The sequence below is a fragment of the Drosophila pseudoobscura genome, chromosome 4, assembly GCF_009870125.1.
Source record: "Drosophila pseudoobscura strain MV-25-SWS-2005 chromosome 4, UCI_Dpse_MV25, whole genome shotgun sequence".
Taxonomy (NCBI): domain Eukaryota; kingdom Metazoa; phylum Arthropoda; class Insecta; order Diptera; family Drosophilidae; genus Drosophila; species Drosophila pseudoobscura.
This window is the reverse complement of record NC_046681.1, coordinates 23,942,565-23,958,955: the sequence shown is the minus strand read 5'-3', so window position 1 is coordinate 23,958,955 and position 16,391 is coordinate 23,942,565. Positions and strand designations below refer to the sequence as shown.

The following is a 16,391-nucleotide window of genomic DNA, read 5'->3' as shown; positions in this document are numbered from 1 at the left end:
CGATAAATGTAGGAAAAGCGAATGAAAATTAATTTCTTGGAGCTTAGAGCCCCAAAAAGGGCTATCAAGTTTTCGAACCCAAGGCTAGCCCTTCCAGATAGCTTTTTTTTGGATTGCTCATGATCATTTCTGTTCTAAATAAAACCATAAATAGGCAAGTGCAAATCTATAATACCTCCACTTCCGCTCCACTTGCCTCTCTACTTTCAATTTTCTAGTTCTCTAGTCTCCCAAAACTATAATCACCCACCACTTGAGATGACTTTTGCTTTTAATTTGTTTCTGGTCACTTGGTGTCAGTTTCCGCACAAATCTTGATACTCCTTTTCCCAGCAGCTCCGCTGGGAAGAGAGGCCTCAGCTTTATCAATCAAATAGATCGGACAAGTCTCGTTTGGGAGAGCCGGAGCCAGAGCCAGAGGAGGCCGAAAACACAGAAAACTAATTGGTCAGCAAGTTGCTGGACACGATGGCAATCAGTTTATTGACACGACAAGAACCCGGCAAGAGCTAGGCGTAGAACGTAATTGAATGGACATATCAATTTTCCATCACAATCACAGCACAGAAAAGCTTATTAACTGCCCCGCCCTCCACCAAAAAACATCTTTCACGCCTCGGAACTGGAACCGATTGGAGTGGAATGGAGAACAAGTTGGTGGAGAAGCGATGAACGTTGAACGATGAACGATGAAGGTGGAACGTTCAACGAGGGTAAGAACACGCCCGCAGCTAATCAGGCTCTAATGGCGATAAATATTTCATTCTATATTATTTTGCTTTTATTCGTTCAGAGGGGCACGCCTCTGGGCCTTAAAGATGTGGCCAGGAGTCAAGACAAAGCGACGACTCAACGGGAACGAACAGGCCAGCGAAGAGCCAGAACAAGATCCAGAACAAGAGCCCAAACAGACCCAGGGACAGAGACAGGGACAGAGACAGGCAGACAAAATCTTCGACGCGATCGATGAAGACAAGGCTGATAAAGGAACAAGACTTGGCGATCATTAGAGATGAGCGCGTGAGGCTCTGGACACTGGCAATGGGGATAGAATGGGCCAAAAACTAATTGGAATACAACTTTTCTTTCAAGTTTAAACTTTAAACAAGGTAGTATAAAACAGAACTGGTCTAAAACCCAATCAAAAAACCCAATCTTGGCTACAATTTTAGGCCTCTCTCCCTGAAAATTTCTACAAAAATTCATAGAAAGTCTTGGAGCTGGTAAAATATGGTATTTGCCTCGTTGACGTGTCTCATTTCCCTCCAGCTCACGCTCACATCACGCACACGTGTTGGCCAAGGCAAGGCCAGAGAGCTCTTCTTCTTGTGGCCGTCTTTATGTTATGAATCGAACAGATTTATGCAACTTTGGCCAACAACATGGGCGGGTGCGGTGCCTCTCCCCAGACAGACCCCAGACCCCTTCTCGAATCTTCTCCCTGCCTTGAGGATGGAACCGCGACATTCGGCTGCGCCATTATGAGTAATGGAGTAATGCCTGGAATTGTTTACTTGGGGGCTTTATCGGCAGCGGCAACGGCAGCGGCTACGGCATGAATGCCTGTGCTTTATGGCGGCTTATATATATATGTACATATTTCACATTATCTTTTTTTTTCTGTGGCGCATTTTTTGTGGTGGGGAAACGGAAAACGATTTTATAATTGGCTGGGGAAATGGGCATATGGAAATGATGATTTAGATGTGAGCAAGGGAGTGAATAAGCCATGATTAAACAATTGTCGATCGAATTTTGTAACGAAAGTGGAGAAGGCATCGAAAGATGCCCTTTTTCTGGGAATAGTCTTCAATTTGTGGAGGATGCCCACAGGTGGATACCAAAGGATAGCTATATAGAAGGATCTGTTGTCTCTCCTTAGTTTTGAGCATTGTACGGATAAGATATTATTGGTGTTCTTCCTCCTCTACTTATTTTCTGGAACTCTCCTGGAATGTCCTCTGACATTTTATGATCTACAGAAAGGTAATTAAAAAAAAGAAACAAATTTTTAAAATGGTTTTTATGTATTTATTTTTTGTACTTTATTTTTTTTTTTCAATTTATTTAATTTTTTATTTTTTTTTAATTTGTCTAAGTATTTTTTATTTTTTTTTTAATTTGTCTAATTATTTTTTGTATTTATTTAATTATTTTTTATTTCTTTAATTCTTTTTATTTATTTAATTCTTAATTATTTTAATTTTAATTTAATTATTTTTACATTTATTTTATTTTAATTGAAGTTGAAGTTTCCTTTGAAGTTTTTTATAAAAATCTAGGTTTTATTTTCCATTGATTTTTCTGTTTCAAAATCTCCAGGTCATTGAACTTCTTCAATGCATTATTGGAAACAGCCAAAAAACAAGAAAAGAAAAAACAACCGCCTTTATCTTTGCAATCAAATCATTCGATGGGCAAGGCTGAGGAATACCTTCCCCTTCCCCTTCCCCTTGGAATCTCTCGAACAAAATCTAAAACGAAATCTAATTTTTAATTGGCCAACAAGCGGCGGACAAGCGACATTTCATGCTTATCAGCTGGCCGGGCCAGTAATTAATCTGCCTCGAACCCGAGCCCGCTCTCTTCTGGCAGATGCTCTTCCGCTCTTAAGAGCAAGTTCTCTTTCTCTTCGACTGCAGCAGCAGCAGCAGCAGCTTTCGAACGAGAACTCAACAGAGAACCCAACAGAGACGCATGCAGACAACTTTCTTCCGAATGGTTTTTGTTAAAAGCAAGTCGTACCTGCTGGCCGGGGCTCAGTTCGGACTCAGCACGCGACGCGTTCAGAACGAAAGAAAAACCAACGTAACGCAACGACTATAAGACCATAAAAAACGGGTATAAAAGAAAAGACTCTGCTGTAACGCTTCTGGTTAAAGGATGAGCGAGCCCTCGAGGGTCAGTGAAGTGCCACAATAAACAACAACAACAAAGTCAAAGTCAAAACAAACATCAATTGTTGAACAAAATTTTTGTTATTGTGTCCCACCGCTCGAACGCTTTAAGGCGGCTGGAAAATTCACATGGAAAATTCTCGGCTCTAGAAAGGGGATTGGATTGGTTAAAAGAAAAGAAAAGAACCTCACCTTGGCCAGGTATGTGAACTCCACTGCGGTTTCCGTTGCGGTGCTTTCCTGCCCGCCCCCCCCCCCCCCATCCCCCCCTCTGCGCTGCCCTCTTTGGGCATGCTAAAATTTAATAAGTGTTTTCCTCAAACCGTTTTTCTCGTCGCCTCTTTTTCACGCTTTTTTTTCGCAGCATAGCTGTTCTTGTTGTTCGATTCGTTGATGCATTTCCAAAAGGGGGAGGGGGGACGGAGTTGTGTTGGCATTCCCCCCCCCATTTTCCCTCTTGGCAAATTCTTGCGGCACATTTCATTCAGCCAAAGTTTTCCTTCCTAACGTGTCGTGTCGTGTCGTGTTAACGGTATTGTTTACATTGTTAATAGAACCCAGCGACTTGGTGGCCAGATAAATAAATAATAGAGACACACAGACACAGCCACACAGCCACAGTGCCAGCTAAAAGTCTATGCTTGAGTGCACCTACAAGACGGAAAGACTGGAGGAGGACTGGCAAAGACAGAAACAAAATAAAGTGCAAACAAAAGACTCAGGCAACGAACTTGGCTGGCTTTTTTCTAGAGGCAATGATTCCGCCTCCTTCGGGTTAATGGCTGTGGAAATGGGAAAAGAAACGAAACGTAAGAAAAACTTAACATTTGTTGGCGTTCTTGGAATAGCCACGCCATTGAAATAGTATTTTATTGATCAATTATTTTTGTTTGTGGCCCATGGGGGAGGGGATGGCATTGCTATTGGGTTGTGGTTGAAAAAGAATGCCAGGAAGATGATTTGCTTGAAGGTCCCCAACGAAAGGGATCCCCAGGATCAGACTTAAGTATTTTGACATTTTGGGAACTTTTGCTGTGGTTTTCAATCAATATTTCAATCAATCTATGGATTTTAATTGCCAAAGAATTAAAGTACATTTCTTTATCTCCTCTTGGATTGCCTTAAAAATTTACTAGAGCCAAATCCTTTGTCCTTTCTCACTGTCAAGAGTCCCACGGGGGGGTTCTATTGGATTCTGTAGGTAGGATCATGACCACAGCGTTCTGACCAGGCACAGCCTGAAGGAGGAAAGGTGAGAGCTTGCCCTGGCATCGTCGCTGGCCTTGGAGCTGGCCAGGCGCACCCTTTCAGCTCCATCATCCGCCCACACATTCCTTCCCCAAATATTCCTATATTCCGGGCACCCTTTAGACAGATTTCTGCCCCCAAATCGAATCCCCATTTTGGCATAGCCCTCCCCTAAGCTACACCCAAAAATTCGCCAACTTTCCAGTTCTATGCAAAAGCCCAAGCAAATTAAAACATTCCCCGCAATTAAATCGATGGACAGAGGCAGAAACGCCAACAAAATTGCTTATTTATTAGCCAAGAGAGTAGAAAATATCTGGCAACGGCATGCTAATGATGTAAACTAACCATTTAACTGTTAAAGTGCCAGCAGCAACAAAAAAAGACAATCCCATCAGAGACCACAAGAGCAAAAGAGCCCCAGAGATAGCTGGGCGAAGAGCAGAGAGGGGGGGCAGATGGGGCGCAGATGAGCCAAAAGCGACGACAATGACAACGACAATACTTAGGCGACTTCCTAAGACTAATCAAAGCCGTTACAATGGTCACACTGGCGCATAAAAAACACGCACAAACACACACACACACACACACACACACACACACACACACACAGAGAGGGAGACAGGTTAAGAGGCGACTTAAGGGGAGGCTCAAAGGGAGGGAATGTAGGTTGCAGCACTGGCAAGGGGCAAAAATGGGTTCCCGGTTAATCTTTGTAGATCCAGCTGCTGCGGCTTCCACTGTTGTTGTTGTTGTTATTATTATACCCTCAAAGGGGGTTGCACGATTACGGGAATATATAAATAAAATATGTGTAAATAAAATATATATAAATAAAATATAAATAAATAAAATATATATAAATAAAATATATATCAATAAAATATATATAAATAAAATATATATCAATAAAATATATATAAATATAATAAAATATAAATCTGATAAAATATATTTAAAAAAAAATATACGAAAAATGTTAGACCATTTTTCTCTTATAGAACAAATTTTAAAAAATAATTAAATAAAGTCAGGCTTATAAAAATCTTATAGAAAATTAATTAATTTATTGGTTAAAATTATTTATCTTCTGAAAACCTCGATGGAAAAGCTCTTAAAACAGCAGTAAACTGAAAAGTTATTGCTGTGCCAAGCCCTTATGTCCGGTACTGTATTTGTAATAAGTCCCTCAGTTTCAAAGCTAAAGATATACATCCTAGTCGAGAATTTTCTGGGGTAAGCTCCCATCAGAACTAAAAGAACTCACAATAAAAAGGAGGCTTTTCAAAGGTTGAACAAAATTCAATGCCTATATCTTGAATCCGCCATAGAGGCAATACATTTTTGAAGAGTATCTACACCTTCGGTGGCTCAAAGCTAGCATTTCTTGTTGGTCTTTTTTGTCGTTCTTCTTCTGTTTTTTGTTGAAGAAATTACCGTTTCATATTGACAAAACGCAAGAAGAGGAAGAAGCAGTAAGCAGAGGAGGAGAGGGAGGAGAAGGCAGAAGTAGAGGAGGAGGAGGTAGAAGCAGCAGCAGGGGAGGAAGAGGAGGAGCTAGAAGCAGGAGGAGGCAGAAGTAGAGGGAACTTCGGGTTCAGCCTCGGCTTCAACTTCAGCTTCAGACTTAAACTCCAGCTTCTGTGTGATTACAGGTACCCGACCCGCTCCTAATGATCATCATTAGATAGCCAAGGGTTTTTTCTTTATTTCCACAGCGGTTCTGGTGGTTCTTGCAAGTTCTTCTCGGGGGCTTGACGTGACGACATGCAATTGCAAAGAGCAAGAAGCAGGAGGGAGGAGGGAGGAGGGTGGAGGGAGGAGGGAGGAGAGAACCAAGAACCAAGCACCAATAATATTTGATAATGAAAAGCGGAAGCTATAAAACTAGAATGTAAGACGACATTTTATGTTAGACGTCCATTAAGGCGAGGAGGAGGGGCGGGGAGGGGGAGGGAGGGGAGGAGTAGACCCAAAGAGAATTTGCTAATTGCCTGCAATTGAAAACGAAAGAGCAGCCGAGGGAGGGAAAACGGGAGGAAAGCTTCATTAGGCCATGGGAGGGGGACAGACAGGCAACGAAGTGCAGATACCCTGCCAAGAGAGGAGTCGTCTCTACCTCCCTCCTTGGAAATCCTTAGATCTCTAGGCACCCCATCTCCACCTCCCTCGATCCCATCTTTTCCTGGCCCTTTGGCAAATCTCTTGTTACTCCCGCTATCGGATATCAAATGAATGGCTCGCTGCACCTCCAAGGCGGGGGCGTGCCACCAAATTTCGATTACCATCTCAAGGTCGCAAAGGAGTAACCAGCGACGGAGAAGAGAACTCTCCTTTCAAGTAGAGCGCTGCCGCCAGGCCCACATTAGCCACATCTGATATGCCAAAAAAAAAAGAGCCCAACTCCGGCACCAACCAGCCTCGAACTCGAACTGGGAGCGGGCCAGGGGGACGGGGGGGGCCGGGGCCGTGGCATACAACAAAAGATAGCCCGCACGTAATCTGATATTGAGAACGGTGAGGCAACCAGCAAAAAAGTGAACCAACTGCAACTGCCATTCCATATGAGGAGAGTTTCTTTCTTTTGTGAGCCTCCTATCCGAACGGCATCACCAAAGACGACAGTGGCTGGTGGACTGGTGGACTGGTGGAGGGGCCGCCTCTGGGTTCCATCTGAGTGCACACGAAACCAGAGAGCGTATGGCATTGCTGTGGAGCTGACATATAGGGGAGTATTACGAGATTAGATGTCGTTTACGGGCAAGAGAAGGTTCAAACAGAGAGAAACGATCCAAAAAAGCTATGAAAATAGTTCAGACTATGCTAAAACGTGGTATATTATGGGTCTTGTTGGAAAACATGATCTAGAGAGCCTTTAAAACCCCAAACTTTCAACTAGAAAGACTCTCTTGACTACCAAGTATTTTCCTTACCATAGAAACGTTTCTTTACTCTATTCTAGCCCCACAAAGGCATTGCATTCTTTCATTGGCTACTGTCCAAAATGCATTCTCCAGCTAACGAAGAGCGAACCCCCCTTAGAACCCCCTTTAAACCCCCCTTTAGAACCCCTTTTATTCCCCGCTAATTAACCCCACAAGAACCTCACGGCCGAATGCTATTAGAACGCCAGCGATGATAAAAATGTTTATGGCTTTCTTGGATTCCCTTTCAACCTGCAGCACGATGCCCCCTGCCCCCCAGCCCCTGCCCCAAGCCCGACTGCAGACAGGCCTCAGCCTCAGCCTGAGGTTATTTATCAGAACTGTCGGCAGGCCATAAATTCCCCGACTTTTGTCACTACCATTTATGGCCTAAAGAGTCAGCCAATAAAACATACAAAATGCGTTATATAAGCACGTTGTCTGCATGTGATCTAACGGTGCTTGGTGGCTGCTTTTGGGGGCCCCAGCCTTGTTTACAAGACACCTTGACAAATGTGCCCGGAAAGAGGCATTCGACGAAAAACAACCGCAAAAACACGCAGAAATTTGCATGGAAACTGAAATGGAAATGGGCGGAGCGCCAGAGGGGGAGGGAAGGGGAGAGAAGACTGCAGTTTTATGGTGCATTGTCTTAGAGCAATAGAAAGCTAAACAACAACAACAACAACAACAAAGGAAAAGAATATTCTATAAGAAAGAAAGGAATCTGCAATTGTAACAAAGAGTCAGAACAAGTTTGCCACAAACTTTGGTCGGTCGTTGGCTTCGACTTCGACTCAGAGATGAGCATCTTTAGAGGCAGAATTCATCGCGAGCAGAGAGGGAATACCTAGGGAATTTATAGAGCTATCTATGAGGAGTACACCTGAGCAGCTTGGGAATACCTAGGGAATTTATAGAGGTATCTATGAGGAGTATACCCTGCCTAGTGCTCAGAGCTGATCGCCCATCAATAAATGGAGTAGCTCTCCAGCTCATAAGCTGCTCTTTAGCCGCGTGATTTCATGATTTTTCCATACCCCTACTCCAGTATATGTGCTACCTCCTCGTGATCCATTCAACGATCATCTCTATGGAGCGTCAAGAACCTCCTGTGGATCACGAGTTCCCGCGTACAATCGTGATTTATGGCTTATAAATTTGAAGTCTATATTAATCGCGGGCTGTCATGTTGACAATTTTATTGTGCTGCCCGGCCCCAAAATCACGAAACAATCATTTTCCCAGGCGACATCAATTTGCCAACAAAAAAAAAATGGTACTTAAAGGCTTTAAGAACTTTCAGTTCGATTTGGTGCGGGCCATTGTCCGATGGTCGATGGGGATTTTGTGAAAGGTGCTAGGCTGGACGACACAGAAAACCTTTCCCAGTTTGGCACGATCGTGCAGTCTGTTCTAGTTTCATTAGAGAGAAGGAGATGTCGGCAGACGACGACGACGACGAGTGGCTTTGACTTTCACCTGAGCCACGTTTTCGTTTGGGCCAAGGCGAAAAACCCTTCATGGCCTCTAATTAACAAGCCACCAACTTGGGATTACTTCATTCTCTTGATCTGAGGGCTACAGGGCTTGGACTCCCCATCTCTGGGGCTTCCCAGAAACCGAAAATTTACATAAATGACATCTACACCTCCTTGTGCACCTCCTTCTGGCCCTCTTCCACCTAGAGCATTTAGTCTTCGTTCCGCCCAAGCATCTCGGCAAACACCTCTTCCATTCCCATTCCATGCCTGTGCTGGCCCGGCCTGGCCTGGCCTGTTTCTCCTTTTCATTTAACAACTTCCGCTTGGCCAGGCAGCAGGCAAACAGGCAACAAGCGAGAAGAACTCCGCGATCTGTGCAATCGCTGATGATGAGGTGCATAAACGACGCCCATTTATTGAGCCCTCGCGGCTCTAATAACTTTGTACGCCAGGTACTGCCTTCAGATCGAATCTTTGAGAGGAGAACTTCAGGGGGGGCAGAGGAGGCAGAGACCAGGCCGAGAAGTACCGCAACAAGAGGTCGGGGCATCAATTGAGTCGGACATGAAAATTGTTCAAGCTTCTTCGTTGTCTTCGACTCGGCCTCTTCTTCGGTTTTTTGTTTTTTTGCTCTGTGTTTTCGCAGCAGCATATTTAATGAGCCACACATGATGATGGCTCTGACAGCCTGTCCGTTCGTTCGTTCATCTGTAAGCCAGGTTTTTTTTTCGTTGTTGGTCTTGTAATGTAGTTTGGCATGTGCTTTATTTAGAAATAATTTCTTTTGCCACGGCTATTGCCAAATTTGTTCGGTTATGCTCGTGGCCGCTACGTGTTGGAATTTCTTCAATTAAAATGACACAAATTTCACTCTATGATGAAGCCGAAAATTTCCCAAAATATTGTTATTAAAAGCGTTCGTCATGTTGAAAAGAAAGGGGAGGAAGAGGCAATTAGAACTACACTAGACTACGGGGTTTTGCTTTGCTTTAGTTTTAGGAATAAAAGCAATTGATTTGAAAGGGGAATTTTCTATGGAAAAATTTTGAAAAATCAATAAAAATTTGGAAATTTGGAAATTATTACCTACAAACTATTATAGATCAAAAATGGCTTATAGAATAATAAAAAAAAATAAAATTAGAACTAAATCATAAAAAAAAATAACAAATAAATAAATAATATATAAATAAATAATAAAGAATTAATAAATAACAACAAAAAAATTATTAAATAAAAAATAATAAATCAATAATAAATAAATAAAAAATATAATAAGTAAATAATGAATTGATAATAAGTAAATAATACAAAAATAATAAATAAATAAAAAATAATAAATTTAAAAAAATAATAAATTAAATAAATAATAAATTAATAATATATATGTATGTACATAATAAATAAATGATAGGTTAATAAGAAATACAAAATAAATATATAGTAAATTATTCAAAATCAAATAGAAATTGCGTTGAAAGTTGTTCAAAAACGAAGTTATAAATGATGATTTGATGAATCTCCGCTGAAGTGTGTTTTCTTTCTATTAAAAAATTATCTTAGATCTTAAGAACTGCGATCTGTGTCTGTGTCTGTGTCAGTGTCTTTGTTGTTTAGTCATTGGCACGTTTCAATACCCACTGATCGGCAATTGACTCGATCGGACTTCGATTTCTATTCGTGTTCTTGGACAATTTGCAAAAGTGAAAATAGTAGGCCCAGACCTCCATCAGAGACTCATTCTCTGCAGCTCTTTCTCTCTGGCTCTTTGCGTTTCTCTGCTCTCCATTGTTATTAGACTTTTGCGCTGACTGATCGAGATTTACATAATCTCAAGTGCTGGCTGCGATTTGCTCGGTGAAAGTTGTACAAATTATAAGTTTAGAATGCGCCCAAAAATATGCCCAGTAGCCAACGAAAAATCAACCCAAGGCGAGGCGCAAAATGCTGCAGAGTTTGCTTTGCTTTTCTTTTGCTTTGTGCCTTTCACAAATCAACGTCCAAATATGGAGGAGGAGTGCTCTCCATCGCCTCCTCCATCGTCGTTCGCCCAGCGAGAAATGCTGGATAAATAAATCTGTCAGTGGGGCGTTGCTACTGTGTCAAATAGTTGGACGGGGCCAAATAAAGTATCTATCAGATACAAATGCCCAATACCCCAAAACCCAATTTTATTGTTGCCGGAATCGATGTCACGGCTAGAGTTCGACAAAATAAAAAAAAAACCAACAATTTATTGCCATCCAAAACTCTTTTTGTTGTCAAATATTGGCGGCGATTTGGGACAGTCGAACTAGTTAATTGGGTTGATTTCTTCAATGGAAGATATCTGCACCACAAGTGAAGAAATCAGTTCGGTTGAGGAGAAACTTTCAGTCACTGTTTCCACAATTAATTGCAGATATTAGTTTAAATTGGATCTATTAATATATGCATGGTATTATGGTTTTTATTATACAATTTAATAGGTATATTTTCTTACATTTCCTGTTCCTTTTACTGCGGTTTCTGTTCTACCTTTCACAGCTCTCTTTATCTCTCTTTGATGTCTACTCTATGTTTATTCTTTTCAAAGTTCCTTTTTTTCTTTAGGTATAGATTTTATGGACTCTTTTTCTCATTTGGCCTGAGGTTTTAATCAATTTATTGGCTCGCTGCCAATCTCAGTTGTTTCCTGGTGGTTTTTATAGTCCCTTTTCGGGATGACTTTTTTTACTGGTATTATTTTACTACTATTATTATTTTTCTATACATTCTCGACTTTTAATTGTTTTCTTTTTTATGGATTTAATTCCTATAAATCATGAAGATATTTCGTTGGTCAAACGGTTGTCTTTTTAATTATTTTAACTCACATTTAAATTATTTTTTTTTTCCTATTCTTTAAAGGTTTAACAGCAAACAACAAATTGTATTATTATTTTATAATCAAATACAAAGCCTTTATTATTTAAAAAAAAATTTCTAATAATAATAAATAAATACAAAATTGTTTATAACTATAAAATTCATTTTTTATATATTAAATTCAAATTCATATATTAAATATTTAAATTTATTAATAAATTTTTATATATTGATATTTTTATATATTTATATTTTTACATATTTATATTTCATAATATATTTAATTATAAATAATTATATTTAATATTTATATATCCAACAATATTCCCTTTCAAAACCTTAACAAGAGGCAATTCCAGATAAAAAGTGGAAATATTTTTTATGCTATCATCATCTTTCCCTTCGATTTATATCTCTCTCAAGATTAAATTTCTTCTCTTCCCAATTCTTAAGATTTCATTATATTCTTTCTTGTTTTTTCCCCCTTAAGAATCCACGAATATTTTAAGCCCAAAGAATGCCACTAAAACCTTTGTCCAAATTGTCTTCTTTCGTTCACTTTCAATTTTGGCATTGTCAAATCTCCGACGGGGGGGGGGGGGCTTTCATTCGGGGTTAATGAAACTTAAATCTCCGAAAACTCTTAATTTCTTTGACTATCTTGGCCGTGCCATCGAAACTGCACGCAAACTGGGTTGATGAAATCGAGAAAACCCAACTAATCGAGCCATCAGAACGGAGCTTATAATCGCAACACTTTCGCTCCGTGCCTCGGGGCTGCCGGGCTGCCGGGCTACCGAAAAGTCAAACAAATGACTTGATTAATTTCGCCCAGTGTATGGCCAAAAAGAAGCTGTCTGGGCGTAATTGCTTGGCCCCATTCGAGCGCCAGAGTAGAGGAGTTCTTGTGGTCTCTTGGACACCTGAGTGGCATTTTTGCTCCCACAGACGCGTCGCGCTTTCTTTTGGTCTGTTCTGTGGTTCGGGTTTTGTCTTTGCTTTTGTAATTACAGTAATTTATTTATGAGGCAAATACACTCACACACACACACCTTCTAGATTCTTCGCGATTGTATCTGCGAGTGCGTTGCGCATATCTAGATCTCGACATACATGAAAATTATGGAATTATGTTGGCCCCGGCCCCGGCCCGGCCCAGATGCAAATCGCTTCTGAAAAATCTGTAATTAAGTTGGGGGAAAATCCCAGTGCAATCCCAGGCCTAGGCCCTAGGGCCAGCCAATCTCTCACTCTCTCTCTCGTGGTGAAATTTCGCCCGAATGCACTCCGTTTTTCATCTCACTTGCAGTCCGTAATTTTCAGTGTTCTAATCTTCCATTTTCATGGCCAAGTACACGACGCCTGGCATGCAAATGAGCGACATTTGAATTTCAATTAAAGCCAGAGCCGAAACACAACCAAAAAAGACGAAGAACAACCAAAATAAAAGTCAACTGCAACTGATTTACTGTGTGAAACTGAAATTCTCGTCTATTCGGTCGTTTTTTTTGGGTCTTTTTTCGGTTTTTATTTTGTGTGACTTCTGTTTTTTCGGCCGTCGTGAAAGTTTCTTTGGCTCAGAGCCACTGCTGCGACTTGGCTTGACATTCGGATAATGGCTTGATTAAAACTTGTCATGAGAACGAACCGAGCAGAGCGACTGACTAAACTGTGTGCAAGGCCAGGCCGGATCACAGCGGGGCCGGGGGGTAGGGGGGTCGGGGGGTCGGGGACGTGTATGCAAAGCGAGCTCCAATTAAGCGAAGAAGCGACTCTTCGCGGAGTCATGCCGGAGTACTTACACTGATTGTTTGTTGTTCTTGTTGTTGGTGGTGGTGGTGGTGGGGCAGTTTAGCTGGGTGGCTTAGCCTGTCACTGTCGGAGTAAGGCAAGTACTAGATCCTAGAGGAAATCTTGGGTAAGGATATTAATCTTTGTCCAAGGAACTACGAGTAAGCCCTTGAGGGGATACATCAATCATTTCATTGGAATGAAGAAGTTAAGGGCTTTGTATCTCTATATGGGACAAAAAAGTGTTATAGAAAGGAGCGAGTGAGCCAAAGGAGAGGAGCGAGTGAGCCGAAGGAGAGGAGCGAGTGAGCCAAAGGAGGGGAGCGAGTGAGCCGTGAAGGACTGAAGCGAGTGAGCCGAACGAGCGAGACTAGTGAGCCGAAGGAGAGGAGCGAGTGAGCCGAAGGAGTGAAGCGAGTGATACGATCAACCGAAGATAGGAACAAAGCCAAAGAAGCCAAGCAAGAGAGCCGAACGAGTGAGACTAGTGAGCCGAAGCAGCGCAGCGAGTAAGCGAAACGAGTGAAGCCCGAAAAACGAAAGAACGAAGCGAGTGAGCCGAAAGAGCGAAAGGAGTGATCCGCCAAGGAGTGATCCGCCAAGGAGTGATCCGCCGACAGAGCGAAAGGGGTGATCCGCCAAAGCTAGAAAGCCGAACGAGTGAAGCTAGTAAACCGAAGGAACGAAGTTAGTGCCCCAAAAGAGTGAAGCTAGTGAGCCGGGGGTTGACACGCGAGCATAACGAGTGCGCAGGGGTACTGGCGCCTAGTAGTTTAGGTAAGACTCGCTAGAGGCCTGTTTCGGTCCCCTGTGGTACCGCTTGGAAGACCCAATGCCAGCAGTTATCCCCTCCGGATGCTCTTCCAAAGTTTGCTGTCTCTCTGGACATTGCTGAAACTTTTGCTCTGAAGGGCAAGCCCAAGGGTTGTAGCCTTCTTCGGCAGAACAGGTCTGCCAGCGCCCTCCCCGTCTCCACCGCCCTACACCTCTGGCCCTTAGTGCGGAAAACATAAAATATTCGAGATATTTGGTTAATTTATTGCCCTGCCCGTAGAGTATCCCCACTTCAGCTCTATGCCACACCCCAAGCCGAGTGCATACATTGTTGCCTGCCCCGGGCCAGTGGCTGTTTGAGGCATTTGCATGCCAGTGAGTGAGTTTTCGCTGCTAATCACGTTCTTAATGAAAGTGGATGCAGTCGAAGAGAGCTGCAAGAGTGGTCCCTGTCCGTGGACAATGTGGTTCTTGGCCTGGCCTGGCTTTCAGTTGCTGGACAACAACGTTGAATGGTGGCCAGAAGTCTGCCACGTTCTGCTGCCAGAGACTTGATCTTTCGCTGGCAATGACCGCCATTTGGCGTTGGCTTTGGCTTTGGCTTTATTTGATTTTCATGTTTGTTTGCTTGTTTTCCAGCTGTTCTCTGGGTTGTTTGTTTTCAGTTGCAAGTCTGCAACTATCGTCTGGCCTGCCGCGAGTGTGAAGTCTGAAGAGTTCTGTCGTGGCGGTAGGACCAGTTCTTTTCTCCCCGAGTTCCTCTGATTTTGATTAATATTCTTTATGACGTCTGCCCGGTGTCTCTCTTTCACTCTTCGGGTTCTAGTTTCTTGTATTTATTGATAAGTTTTGGCATCATTTCCTCTCCGTTTTGGCCCATTTCCGTGCGGGTATTTCTGGGCCAAGTATTCGCTTGCTGCTTGGGGCGGGTGTGGGCAAAAATAAACCCATAAACTTGTGTGAAAATACTCGTTTCGTGTAGAACGAGATGGAAATGCTGTCTGTTTTACTTCCAACTATTTCTGGCGGGAGTTTCGATTGGCTTTGGCTTCGTTTAAGTTTATATGAATATTTATTCAGTGTCTTGGATTGTATCTTTCCCTGGCATCTACAAATCTTTCTTATGGAAAGTTTGGTTTAGTTTTTAAAGCTTGATTAATAACTGGAAGACTTCCGGTGCTTGTCAAAAGGTTTGGGAGAAGAGCAAAGAGTCGTTTAAAAAAGGCCAGTAATTAATTTGAATTTGAAAAAATTAAAGCTGGATTAATTTAAAGAAAAAATTAATTTTTAGACAAATTCCATCAACAGTTTTGAGAAATCTAAGGAAAAGTCTAGAAATTTAAGAGTTGAGTCAAGGAAAAAAAGCAGCTACAAAGAAAATCTTGATGAAGGCCAGATGATCCCATAAGCCCTCCCTGACCACCCACCCTTCACCAAGATTTTCTTGAGATACAATTTGGCATTCTATTATTATCGCTAGACCCCGATGGAAGGGATATATCGTTACTGCATTAAATAAGTGATATTTTGGGATTATATAGGACTATATATATTTCTTCATTTGTGCTCTGTCATCGTGCTTGTCATTGGGTTTATATATCTTTTAAACGCTCACAACCAAACAGTCAAAAATGTTCTACTTTATTTAATTTAATTTCTTAAAACCTTCTCTTAAATTTAGAGATCGTTTTTGGTTTACATAAGAGCTCATGTACCATAATTTCTTCATGATTAAACATTTAGTAACATTTTAAAAGCTTGATTAATAATTGGTAAACTATCAGTGGCTGTCAAAAGGGTGCCAGCTTTCCTTTAACAAGAAAAAAATCATTAAAAATAATCCAGAAATAAATTAAAATTCAAAAACTCAAACCCAGATAAATGTAAAATTAATTTGTAGCTCAATGCTACATCAGCCAGTTGGTGGCTCAAATTCTTCCTCTCTCCACTCTCGTTTTTCCAGAGTATTCTCCAGACCCTGTTAAACTCTCTTTAAAGATCCAAGATCTCCAACTCCCAAGTTTATTCAAATAAAGTTAATTGCCCCAGCAACCTGTTGCATAGTTTTTGTACCTTTTTCAGTGCTAATGGCAGTCGCTTATCCAACACCCTTTCCCCCTCTCTCTTTGCAGGCTTTGCGGTTCATTAAAAGTGTGGCAGAACTTTGGCACCGCCACCGAGCAATAAACAACAAAAGCCGACCGACCGTCGACGACCTGTAGAAATGATCCGACAATTGTGCGGGTAATTTCCAGTCTACGGCTGAGCATGCGCCCGGCCCCGGCCTCAGTCTATGGTCTATGGTCTATGGTCTATGGTCCCCTGGTCGCGTTGTCATTCGAAAGTTGCCGCTGCGTGACACACATTTAACGCATTAGACTTGGAGTTGGACTCCGAGCCAGAGCCAGAGCCACAGCCAGAGC

General features: G+C 41.9%; 1 long non-coding RNA gene across 1 annotated transcript; it reads left to right on the top strand.

The window, feature by feature from the left end:
• Nucleotides 1-2,720: 2,720 nt before the first annotated feature.
• On the top strand, nucleotides 2,721-16,164 carry LOC117184091 (uncharacterized). The gene is made up of 2 exons (XR_004469293.1): nucleotides 2,721-3,098; nucleotides 16,101-16,164. It is a non-coding gene; the product is annotated as an uncharacterized lncRNA (long non-coding RNA).
• The last annotated feature ends 227 nt before the right edge of the window (nucleotides 16,165-16,391 follow it).